Source organism: Poromitra crassiceps, assembly GCF_964638095.1.
Source record: "Poromitra crassiceps genome assembly, chromosome: 4".
In the NCBI taxonomy this organism is placed as follows: Eukaryota; Metazoa; Chordata; class Actinopteri; order Beryciformes; family Melamphaidae; genus Poromitra; species Poromitra crassiceps.
Window position 1 is genome coordinate 67,468,444 of NC_139626.1, and position 13,144 is coordinate 67,481,587.

The 13,144-nt window shown below is 48.7% G+C and overlaps 1 protein-coding gene across 1 annotated transcript in view; it reads left to right on the forward strand.

The window, feature by feature from the left end:
- LOC310775920 (NLR family CARD domain-containing protein 3-like) overlaps positions 1-13,144 on the forward strand; it is a gene marked incomplete at its 3' end in the record, with an annotated part of 420,457 nt that overhangs the window by 222,022 nt on the left and 185,291 nt on the right. The gene's annotated exons all lie outside the window — the stretch shown is intronic.

The window sequence follows — 13,144 nt, forward strand, 5'->3', positions numbered from 1 at the left end:
CAGTGACCTGGCTGGAGTAAGCATCCTGCAGTACAGTGACCTGGCTGGAGTAAGCATCCTGCAGTACAGTATAGTGACCTGGCTGGAGTAAGTATCCTGCAGTACAGTATAGTGACCTGGCTGGAGTAAGCATCCTGCAGTACAGTATAGTGACCTGGCTGGAGTAAGCATCCTGCAGTACAGTATAGTGATCTGGCTGGAGTAAGCATCCTGCAGTACAGTATAGTGACCTGGCTGGAGTAAGCATCCTGCAGTACAGTATAGTGACCTGGCTGGAGTAAGCATCCGGCAGTACAGTGACCTGGCTGGAGTAAGCATCCTGCAGTACAGTACAGTGACCTGGCTGGAGTAAGCATCCTGCAGTACAGTATAGTGACCTGGCTGGAGTAAGCATCCTGCAGTACAGTATAGTGACCTGGCTGGAGTAAGCATCCTGCAGTACAGTATAGTGACCTGGCTGGAGTAAGCATCCGACAGTACAGTATAGTGACCTGGCTGGAGTAAGCATCCTGCAGTACAGTATAGTGACCTGGCTGGAGTAAGCATCCTGCAGTACAGTATAGTGACTTGGCTGGAGTAAGCATCCTGCAGTACAGTGACCTGGCTGCAGTAAGCATCCTGCAGTACAGTATAGTGACTTGGCTGGAGTAAGCATCCTGCAGTACAGTATAGTGACTTGGCTGGAGTAAGCATCCTGCAGTACAGTACAGTGACCTGGCTGGAGGAAGCATCCTGCAGTACAGTATAGTGACCTGGCTGGAGTAAGCATCCTACAGTACAGTACAGTGACATGGCTGGAGTAAGCATCCTGCAGTACAGTATAGTGACCTGGCTGGGATAAGCATCCTGCAGTACAGTATAGTGACCTGGCTGGGGTAAGCATCCTACAGTACAGTATAGTGACCTGGCTGGAGTAAGTATCCTACAGTACAGTATAGTGACCTGGCTGGATTAAGCATCCTACAGTACAGTATAGTGACCTGGCTGGGGTAAGCATCCTACAGTACAGTATAGTGACCTGGCTGGAGTAAGCATCCTGCAGTACAGTATAGTGACCTGGCTGGAGTAAGCATCCTGCAGTACAGTATAGTGACCTGGCTGGAGTAAGCATCCTACAGTACAGTATAGTGACATGGCTGGAGTAAGCATCCTACAGTACAGTATAGTGACCTGGCTGGAGTAAGCATCCTGCAGTACAGTGACCTGGCTGGCATAAGCATCCTTTAGTACAGTATAGTGACCTGGCTGGAGTAAGCATCCTACAGTACAGTATAGTGACCTGGCTGGAGTAAGCATCATGCAGTACAGTATAGTGACCTGGCTGGAGTAAGCAACCTGCAGTACAGTATAGTGACCTGGCTGGAGTAAGCATCCTACAGTACAGTATAGTGACCTGGCTGGGATAAGCAACCTGCAGTACAGTATAGTGACCTGGCTGGAGTAAGCATCCTGCAGTACAGTATAGTGACCTGGCTGGTATTGTCATCCACGAGAAGACAACCAAGACCGTATCATCAGCATATTTAAACTGCTTGACATTACTGCTGTGAAGAGTCATTTCACATCAAATCAAAAGTGATTCTGATTCTGAACAGTCATTTCATTGGTGTAAGGCTTCTGTAAGCGCAAAACAGAAATGGTGGCAACACGCACCCCACTGTAACACAAGCTCATCTGAATAGTAAAATAGTAAAAACTATCTTGAGGCCACCATTCATGTTCATCTTAATAAGTCGTTCTAAATGTGTGTCAATTTGCATAGTGTTAGAATCCAAATTCAAAATGCTTTTGATTGTTGTAGGTGTCTGGCTATTGGTCCATCATAGTGAGAGGCGTGTCCTCTGTCCCCCTGTGCCATTTATAAGCAAATTGTAGGAGGTTGAGTAGATTCCCGAAACAGAAGACTTAGGGCTCATTCAGACACAATCTGACGCTTGCATTGGCCCTCCGTGCTCCATTCATAGTCAATGGGGGTAGTCCGACAGGCTCCGGCAGTGGGCGACGCAGGGTGTGTGAAAAACACGCATAGGTTGTATGGCGAGAGAGCTCAGGGCGATACAACTTTTGGGGGATGCAGCCCTACGTCACGCTCCACTGGCCAGTCTAGATGCCACACACACACACACACACACACACACACACACACACACACACACACACACACACACACACACACACACACACACACACACACACACACACACACAGCTCTGCTCTGTTTCACTCCCTTCCTCTCTTCTTCTCTTCTCGCTCAAAAATCACGGCTGTATATCAAAACCAGAACCACACGCCACCTAAACAGCTTCTTCCCGAGGGCTGTCTCTCTCCTCAACAAGTCCAATCACATCTGAGGTCATGGACCCCCCCCCCCCCCCCCCCCTCGTTCCACCCTTTTTTGTCAGAGCACTTTATCTTACTATTTTAATCCATGCATCTCTATATTTAAATTTTTTATCCTAGTTCTGGTGATTTTATTGTTTTTATGAGTGCATAGCTGCATTTTTCAGTCAAAACTATTGGTTGTGGTAACATGCTCGTTCATGTCCTGAGTCTTGTCTTCACTGTCGTATATGTATGTATGTTTATTTGTATCTTGTCGAGTGTGCTGATGGACCAGAATGAATTCCTGTCTGTCCTTGTGATGCATTTGGCAATAAAGTGTTTCTGATTCTGATTCTGTTCTCTTTCTCTTCACAATAAAAATCCTCAGGTTAGTTGAAGGCTGTGTATTAAAATCCGCAAGACAAACAAACGGTTGATCTGCTGAATGGGACAGCGCAACACTGAAGTTGTCAGTTATGGTTTCAGCAGATACCATATTATTCGGCCCTGGAACATAAACAAGAATGTAAAACATGAAACTGTCTCCTTCATAAAGACACACATACCTTCACAATAAATGTCCATAATGTGTTTCTCTCAGGATGCAGCAGGAGAGAGCAGACTCCCCTGAGCCCAGCTGTGTGTCCATGAAGAGTGACTGGTCTATGTTTCACCCTTTTAACTTCAAAGATGGACAGCAGTCTACTGATAAAAGGTATTTATTTTAGATGCTGTTGTCAGATTCACATCAAAGGAAAAGTAACACACCGTCGCACACCAAAGGTTGTGGTAAGGTGCCGACCACTGGGAGTGAACTTAAGTAGAAAAATGCGTTGCACACTCTGTCTCCTTTATGCATCTATATTTATTGTATACTGTTGTCCGATTCACAGTCATCAGAGATAGATAGATAGATAGATAGATAGATAGATAGATAGATAGATACAGTAGATAGATAGATAGATAGATACAGTAGATAGATAGATAGATAGATAGATAGATAGATAGATAGATAGATAGATAGATAGATAGATAGATAGATAGATAGCTCTAGTATTTGCGGTGTGTCCCGGACCGTTGACACTAGTTGGCTTTGTCGGCGGCTTTGAATTGGCATTGGATCATTGGTGACAGAAATCACTCTGATTGGCTGGTCAGGGGTAGAGAAACAGCGCACGACGGAGGCTCGGTCCTTCATGCGGCCAAAACATCCTTCTGAAAATAAGTAATTATTTTCTCTGTATTTTAGCATTAATGAAAACATGAAATTGTTCTTCATATCTTCTTCTTCATAAAAACACAGATACCTTCACAATGTTCATAATGTTTCTATCAAGATGCAGCAGGAGAGAGCGTGTGTGCGCCCTGTATGACCTTATACATCATGTCTTCTCAACAGAGTCAACCAGGAGCGGTCAGAGGGTTCCAGTGGTCCGACTGCCCAGGAGCATCAAACAGACCTGGACTCCATATTCATGGTGTGTAAAGGAGTAACAACACCTTTGACTTCAGCTACACACAAACACATCTTGTTCTTCACCATCAACTGAAATCAACCTGTTACAAAAAGGACAAAGGCTACGGTGTCACGACTAGTTGTTACCATTAGGAGTTACTAAGTTATCTTATGCCTAACCTAATCATCACTAAGGCTTAACCAACAATGTCCCTTACCATTAGCTGTAAGTTGAAATCCCTACCCCTAGTGTACTGACGTGAGAGTGAAACTTACTTATGTGTTTGCAAGTCAAGTTTCAAGATTTGTATTGTCACTCCATTGTACAAGTAGACACGTGTGAAATTATTATGCTGTGGGCTACATAAGGTTACATAAGGTTGTTAGGTACAAAATCACAGCAAACAACAAATAAGGCAATACGCCAACAGTTAACTAGGGCAAACAGTGTAAACCGTGTAAACAGTGTAAACAGTGTAAACAGTGTAGCCTATGTAAAGGGCAATTAAGGCAAACAGTAAAATAATAAAAGTAATTAAGTAGAAGGAATAAAGTATTAAAATAGGGTAGCATAGAATAAATATAAAAAAGTGTCCAAAAGTGTCCACTTGTCAGTGGAAGGGCTCTATCGTCGTAAAGGCGGGAATTTTGCGTTAGCACACGTTTTGTGCCCGAATAGTGCCACACGCAACGCTAATTGTGGGCGTGTTGCCCTGCTGTGCTTGCCGTCACCTTGGCGCAAACCTCCATATAGGGATGTTCCTCGCCTGCTCGTACGCCCCGGAGAATAATATTCATGTAGGATATAGAGTCGTCTCCATGCGAGCAGGCGAGGAGAGAGAGAGAGAGGGGAGCAGACAGAGGTGCAACCAGCAAGACAGCGAAGCTCGCGCTGTGTCACCACAGAGGATTTCCCCTCTCATCAGCACATTCTTCCATGTCCCAAAAGTGAACTAGAAGAAGCGGCCAAAACAGAGGAACCGAATGGGAAACTATCCATCAATCAGCTAAATATATAGAGTCATAATTTCCATGTTGCCAGACACTATTGACTTGCTTTGTGGCGTCTCCAGACTCTTTCACATCTGTCACATGTGCTCAGGTTGAACCTGCTCTCATCTGTGAAAAGCACAGGGCACCAGTGTCGGACCAGTGAGCATAGGGCACACTACAGGACGTCAGGCCCTCAGGGCAGTGAGCACAGGGCACACTACAGGACGTCGGGCCCTCAGGGCAGTGAGCACAGGGCACACTACAGGACGTCGGGCCCTCAGGGCAGTGAGCACAGGGCACACTACAGGACGTCGGGCGATCAGGGCAGTGAGCACAGGGCACACTACAGGACGTCGGGCCCTCAGGGCAGTGAGCACAGGGCACACTACAGGATGTCGGGCCCTCAGGGCAGTGAGCACAGGGCACACTACAGGACGTCAGGCCCTCAGGGCAGTGAGCACAGGACACACTACAGGACGTCAGGCTCTCAGGGCAGTGAGCACAGGGCACACTACAGGACGTCGGGCCCTCAGGGAAGTGAGCACAGGGCACACTACAGGACGTCGGGCCCTCAAGGCAGTGAGCACAGGGCACACTACAGGACGTCAGGCCCTCAGGGCAGTTAGCACAGGGCACACTACAGGACGTCGGGCCCTCAGGGCAGTGAGCACAGGGCACACTACAGGACGTCGGGCCCTCAGGGCAGTGAGCACAGGGCACACTACAGGACGTCGGGCAATCAGGGCAGTGAGCACAGGGCACACTACAGGACGTCGGGCCCTCAGGGCAGTGAGCACAGGGCACACTACAGGATGTCGGGCCCTCAGGGCAGTGAGCACAGGGCACACTACAGGACGTCGGGCCCTCAGGGCAGTGAGCACAGGGCACACTACAGGACGTTGGGCTCTCAGGGCAGTGAGCACAGGGCACACTACAGGAAGTCGGGCCCTCAGGGCAGTGAGCACAGGGCACACTACAGGACGTCGGGCCCTCAGGGCAGTGAGCACAGGGCACACTACAGGACGTCGGGCCCTCAGGGCAGTGAGCACAGGACACACTACAGGACGTCGGGCCCTCAGGGCAGTGAGCACAGGGCACACTACAGGACGTCGGGCCCTCAGGGCAGTGAGCACAGGACACACTACAGGACGTTGGGCTCTCAGGGCAGTGAGCACAGGGCACACTACAGGAAGTCGGGCCCTCAGGGCAGTGAGCACAGGGCACACTACAGGACGTCGGGCCCTCAGGGCAGTGAGCACAGGGCACACTACAGGACGTCGGGCCCTCAGGGCAGTGAGCACAGGACACACTACAGGACGTCGGGCAATCAGGCCACCCTGATTGTTTGGTCAGAGACATTCACACCAGTGGGCTGCTGGAGGTCATTTTGTAAGGCTCTGGCAGTGCTCATCCTGTTCCTCCTTGCACAGAGGAGCAGATACCGGTCCTGCTGATGGGTTAAGGACCTTCTACGGCCCTGTCCAGCTCTCCTAAGCCCTTTTCCCACATGCGCTTTGTACCGCAAAATGACCGGAACGTGGTCTAATGCCTGCATGTGAGAAAGGCGCATTTCACCACTTTTGACCCAGTCAGAAGAGCGGTATGCGCTTTAGCGGATACTAGTGAGAAACGGGTGCAGTCATTTTCCGCGACACTCTCATGGGCGAGGTGTACACACGTTGCTTAATGTTCCAGCGGGCATAATCTAATCATTCGCGCACATTAAAGCAAACTGGCGAAATGATCTTGTGATAATAAGAGCAGTAGCCTATGTCAGCTTCATGTGTGGGTGTGCTGATTTTCCCCTCTCCTCTCTGCTCGCTCTCTGGCCACAGTCCGTCCTCCTCCTTCAGTCACAGCCCGACGGGGACTAAGCAAATGCACTAAGCGAATTGTGGAAGTATTTTGCTTACTTGCCGACAGCGAAGGCAAGCCCGGACACATCAAACGAAGCCAGTCTGTAAAAAGTGCTTCAACGCGACGCAGGTGAATGGATAAACAAGCAAACTTATTTCCCCATTCGGAGTTTTGCCGACACGTCACTCCCCACTCGCTCTGCAGTGCCGCCCCCACCCCCCACATACAGGCAATTTCGCTGGTAGATTCCGACATGCGAGAGGAGAGGTGTGAAGGGAAATGTCCGATATTGACTTACAGGTAATTTTCCGGTACGCATGTGGGAAAACGGCTCTAGAGTAACTGCCTGTCTCCTGGAATCTCCTCCATGCTCTTGAGACTGTGCTGGGAGACACAGCAAACCTGTAAATGGCACATATTGATGTGCCATCCTGGAGGAGTTGGATGTGCAACCTCTGTAGGGTCCAGGTAGCGTACCATGCTGCCAGTAGTGACACTGACCTCTGTAGGGTCCAGGTAGCGCACCATGCTGCCAGTAGTGACACTGACCTCTGTAGGGTCCAGGTAGCGCACCATGCTGCCAGTAATGACACTGACCTCTGTAGGGTCCAGGTAGCGCACCATGCTGCCAGTAGTGACACTGACCTCTGTAGGGTCCAGGTAGCGCACCATGCTACCAGTAGTGACACTGACCTCTGTAGGGTCCAGGTAGCGCACCATGCTACCAGTAGTGACACTGACCTCTGTAGGGTCCAGGTAGCGCACCATGCTGCCCCTATAGCCAAATGCAAAACTAGTGAGAAATCAGTCAGAAAAGATGAGGAGGGGAACATGTCAGTGGCCTCCACCTGTAAAACACTTCCTGTTTTGGGAGTCGTCTCATTGTTGCCCCTCTAGTGCAGGTTGATCATTTTCATTTCCAAACAATGTGGCATCCTTTCATTCCTAACACATTACCCAGTCCATGTCAGGAAAGATATCCAGCATGATTTCCCCCCCATTAAGATCTGATGTGTTTTCAAAGTGTTCCTTAATTTTTTAGCAGTGTATTAAATTGTGTGTGATGTAAAAAAAGACAAAAGAAGAAGAAAAAAAGACGAAATTTCAGGTGACCCTATTTGAATTCTAGGCGACCCCACTTAGGGTTCCAACCACTGAACTATTGTGTGTGTGTGTGTGTGTGTGTGTGTGTGTGTGTGTGTGTGTGTGTGTGTGTGTGTGTGTGAGAGAGTGTGTGTTATTTATTGAGGAGTCTCGTGGCCTGTGGAAAGAAACTATTCTGCATACGGTTTGTGCGTGCTTTGGGGACTCTGTATCTTCTCCCTGAGGGCAGCAGGGAGAACAGGCTGTTGTGCAGGTGGGTTGTGTCCTTCCGGGACTTCCTGAGGCACTGCTGATTGTACAGTTCCTGCAGTTTCAGCAGCTCACATCCTGTCACGTGCTGGGACACGCGCCTCACCCTTCTCAGCTCCTTGTGGTCCATGGTGGTACAGTTCCCGTAGCAGGTAGTGAAACAGTTGGTCAGCAGACTCTCAATGGTGCCTCTGTAGAAGTCCCTGAGGATTTTGGACCATCCGCTGTGCTCCTGTTGGGGCGGTATGCAAATTGTAGGGGCTTGTCGTTAGTGGGAGTGTGGGGCGGATGTGTGATATGACCAGCTTAATTTAATTTATTTATTTGTGTAGGGACAGATCATACATAATGATTACCAAAATATCTGATGTCCTGTGCCACAGCATTTTTAGCCCAAGGCTAATTTGCAATGCACAATGTTTAGTTCATCCGACAGGATGGGTGAGGTGTTTGTGGTGTGCTGTTTCCCCCCCTTGAAGTCAGAAGCAGCATGGAGTCCTCTCCAAAGGTGTCTTGGGTTGTTGGAGTCAAGTTTGGACTCCAGCTATGAGTTATCTCTGTTTAGGCAGGGTAAAGATTACAGTCCATTAATTCACTGGTCTTTATCTTCTTCTTGATCTTCCCCGCTATCTGTCGTGGCATGGCTCTGAACCGGGGCACGGTTGGCTTGGTGATACACAGCTCTGTGGCGTCTGCTTGAGGTGGACCATTTCGGATGTCGCTTGTTCTGGTTTTCATTTAAAGGATGCTTGGTAATAGTGATAGTGTTGCATGTAGTTGATCAGATATCCTATTGTTGATGTGCTGTCATCAAGAAACCGTAGCTTCGTGTCATGTGTGACCATCATAGCTCCCGGTGTCACTTCGGCGTCCTCAATCAGTATCACCTGCGTCGGCTCTCTCGCTTAACTTTGTAACTATTTGGTAACTTGTCCCCCAAATATGATGTCAGTACTTTCACTGCAGCAGTACACCTCCAGTCCTGCAATAATGTAAGCAAAATCCTAATAAGTACTAAGAATAAGAAAGAAAGATGGATTTCTAAAAATTTGTAAATTATCTCGGACTACTGTCATGATTATAATTTTCTGCTTGGGGAGTATCATATAAAACATTCAGGTCTCACAAAGAATTGTGACATAGTAACATGGGTCCACAGCCCAAAGATTGTTGTGTAATCTTTATGCCTTGAAGATCACTATGTAATAATGAGACAGAGAGCAGGTTATCAAGTAACGTGTGTTTACTAGAAGTTCAGACAGGAAGTTACAAGCGCATGTTAATGTGCGTCCCTCTAACAGGTCTGTGCGGGAACTCCAACCCATAGGTAGAATCCCTATTACAGGACACCTCCCCCTTTAAGTACAAATACATCCTTTAAACACCAAACTCTTTTTCTTTCTCTTCTTTTTCAACAGTGATACATTCCTATAGGTATTTGTACTTTTCTTTTCTTTTTTTCTCTCTTTAACAACCCAGAAGATGCAGTTATACATTCTTACAGAACTTTTTATTTTTTAGAACACATTTCTTTCCATTCTCTTTTTTTTTTTTTTTTTTTTAGAACAGTCTCTTGTATCAGCGAACAGTCTTTAACAAGAGTCTCTTACCAGTCCAGGCGCACCGGTGGACGTGACACTCTGCCTGAGGAAGTCACATAGGGTGTTTTTGTAGCATCAGAATGTATGTTACCAGTGTCTCTGGTGCCTTGAGCTGGCTCCTGGGTGTGTGTGTCAGCATTACCTGGCGCAGCTGTTGTGTCAGGTACCTCAGGTGGCATCCTCTGAAGTGTTGGCTGGTGAAGTGTGCGCAGGTGTGCGCGATTTCTTCTGACCTGTCCATTTTTGGTGTCTACGATGTATGACCTGGGCGTTGTTGCCTGTTGTATGACAGTCCCTTGTGTCTTCTCGCTTGGGAGCCACACCTTTTGGCCACACTGTAGCGGTGGGAAGGGGCGAACTCTGTGGCGGCGGTTGTAGTACCGTTGTTGTTTCTCCTTTGTCCCCTTCTCCAACTTCCTGAATTCCCTGATGTTTGGCCAGCGAGGTTGTAGAGCTTTGGTGAGCTGTGGTATGGTGGAGCGAATCTGTCTCCCCATGACGAGTTGTGCAGGGGAATAGCCGCTCTCCAGGGGGGTGGCGCGGTATGTCAACAACGCCTTTGCTTTGTCACCTCCTCCTTTCCACAGTCCTTTCACCGTAGCCACTGCCCGTTCCGCCTCTCCATTTGCCTGCGGATAGCGTGGACTGCTGGTCACATGGGTGAAACCATACTCTTTGGCAAAGTTCTTGAAGGGTGAGCCGCTGTATTGTGGCCCATTGTCGGACACGACTGTCTCTGGTATCCCATGTCGGCAGAATACATCCTTAAGAGCAGCTACGACGGTTTCAGCTGAAGCTACATTAAGATGGGTTACCTCAATATAGCGCGAAAAATAATCCACAATGAGGAGAACAAGTCTGTACCGACTCGCTGCCAGGGTCTCTCCTGCACTGGTGTGGTGAGCAGGGGCTCTCTGTGTTCTGCTCGGTGCTGTGAACATGTGTCGCATTTCTCCACCAGCTGATTGATGTGAACTGAAATTCCTGGCCACCAGACTGACTGGCGGGCCCTTGCCCTGCACTTAACAACCCCTTGGTGGCCGTTGTGCAGGACCTGGAGGATTTCTTGTCTCATTTCCTGCGGAATCACGATCCTCTGGCCTCTAAGCAGCAGCCCTCCGGCCAAGGTGATGCTCGCTTTCTCCGGCCAGTAAGCCCCCAGCTCTGGTGGGAGATCATTTTTCTTGGGCCACTCTGTCTCGCAGTATCTTATGAGCTTGGCACAGATCGGGTCGGCTTTCTGTTTCTCTTCTATTACCTTCAGCCTGGCTTCTGTGGCAGGAAGGCTTTGTACGATCATATCCACAAACACTTTGACTTCTCTCTCATTGTCCTCTTCTTCTTGTGTCAGTGTGTGCTTCACTGGAGCTCTTGATAATGTGTCTGCGGTTATCAAGCGCTTACCAGGCACATGCACGACGTCATACGTGAATCTCAGAAGTCTCAGTCGGAACCGCAGCACGCTGGGCGGGAGCTCATCTAGTGCCTTGGAGCTCAACAGTGGCACCAGTGGCTTGTGGTCCGTCTCTAGCCTGAATTTCAGCCCCAGAAGATAGGATGACAGGCGCTCGCAAGCCCACGTAGCGGCCAAAGCCTCCTTCTCTATCTGTGCGTAATTCTTTTCTGCGTCTGACAGACCTCTGGAGATAAACATGATGGGCTTCCATGCTCCATCCGTTTGTTTTTGAGTCAGCACGCCCCCAATGCCGAAGGAAGAGGCATCAGCGGACACGCACGTCTCTGCTGTGGGTGAGTATGGGGCCAATACCCGTGGAGAGATCAGCTCCGCTTTCAGTCTCTGAAAGGCTTCTTCCTGTGGCGCTTCCCAGCACCACTCATTTTTTTCACTCTGCAGATCTTGGATTGGGCGAGTGTATGATGCCAGATGGGGTAGAAACTTGCCTATGTAGTTGGCCATCCCCATCAGTCGCTTCACTCCCTCGACGTCAGTAGGCTCCGGCATCTCCATGATCGCTCTGACTTTGCCGGGATCCGGGGCCACACCGGCTGCTGTGATGCGGTGGCCCAGGAACATCATGCTATTCTTGGCAACTTCACATTTTTCACTGTTCAGCGTCAGACCTTCCGCTTCCAGCTTCTTCAGGACCTGATGGAGTCTCTCGTTGTGTTGGTATATGTCTTCTCCATACACCAGGATGTCATCGGCATGACACACAACGCCTTTGCAGTCCTCCAACATCTGAGACATGCGGCGTTGGAAATGTTCAGGAGCACTTGAAATCCCGAACGGGAGCCGATTAAATGCATATCGCCCGAACGGGGTTATGAAGGTCGTTAGCAGCTTACTTTCCTCTGTCAATGGAATTTGCCAAAAGCCGGAGGTTGCATCCAACTTTGTGAATATCTTCGCCCCTTCAAGCATGGCAAGTGTTTCATCCACTTTTGGGAGGATGTACCTCTCACGTCGAACCCACTCATTCAACTTTGTTAGGTCCACGCACAGCCGCACTGGTATTTTCCCTTTTGGCTTGGGAACAACTACCATGCCGGCGCACCATGGTGTGGGTTGCATCACTTTGGAAATCACGCCCATTTTCTCCATGCGGTCTAACTCTGCTCGCACTGTGTCTCGCAGGGGCAGGGGCACGCGGCGTGTTGATGACAGGGTGTATGAGACTGCTTCTGGCTCTAGCACAATCTTGTGGGGCTCCTTTAATTTTCCCAAGCCAGAGAACACTTTGTGGTATTGAGCTTTGACATCCTCCTGCTGGGCTTCGACTGTGTGCAGACGCTTTATTAGTCCCAGAGCCTCTATTGCAGGCAGGCCTAGTAGGGCTTTGGCTAGTCCTTCAACAACATAAATGAGCTGTTCTGTTGTTCTCTTTCTGATGGACAGCTTCCCTTTAAAACAGCCTTTTGTATCCAATTTGTATCTTCCCGGGCCATACAGCACTTTACGTGATGGCTGTAGTTTCCCATGCTTTTCACTCGACTATGTGCTGTTCGAAATTGCTGTGACTTCAGCCCCAGTGTCCAGTTTGAACCTAGCCTCCTGTCCATTCAGCTGTAAGAGCTCAATCCATTCATCATTGATTTCCTCTGATTTAACTTCGCCCAGGAAAGAGAAATCATCATCCTCTTGATAAGTCTCTTTGTGTGCTTGAGTGATGTCATGGACACGTTTTCCAGATTTACACTTCTTTGCAAAATGTCCTTTTTTATGACATGTCCTGCACTCAGCATCACAGGCCGGACAATCCTTCCATAAATGCATTTTCGCATTTCCACATCTGCCACATTCTGAGGACTGTGTGTCAGTTTTCTCTTTTGTCCATTTCTGCCCCCTGGCGGCCTTTTTATATATTACTTCCACATCTCCTGTTGCCTGCTCTGTTCCTCTCAACACAGGCTGTTGCTTCTTTATTGCTGCACTTTGTTTCACTTTCACTATTGCTCTTTCCAATGTTAGATCAGGATCCAGCTGTAAATTCTCTGAAAGCTTAGCATCTCTTATGCCCACTACTATTCGTCCCTTATTAGCTCTTCTCTCAGGGCACCAAACTCACAGTGTTCAGCAAGTGTGTGCACTGCAGTGATGAAA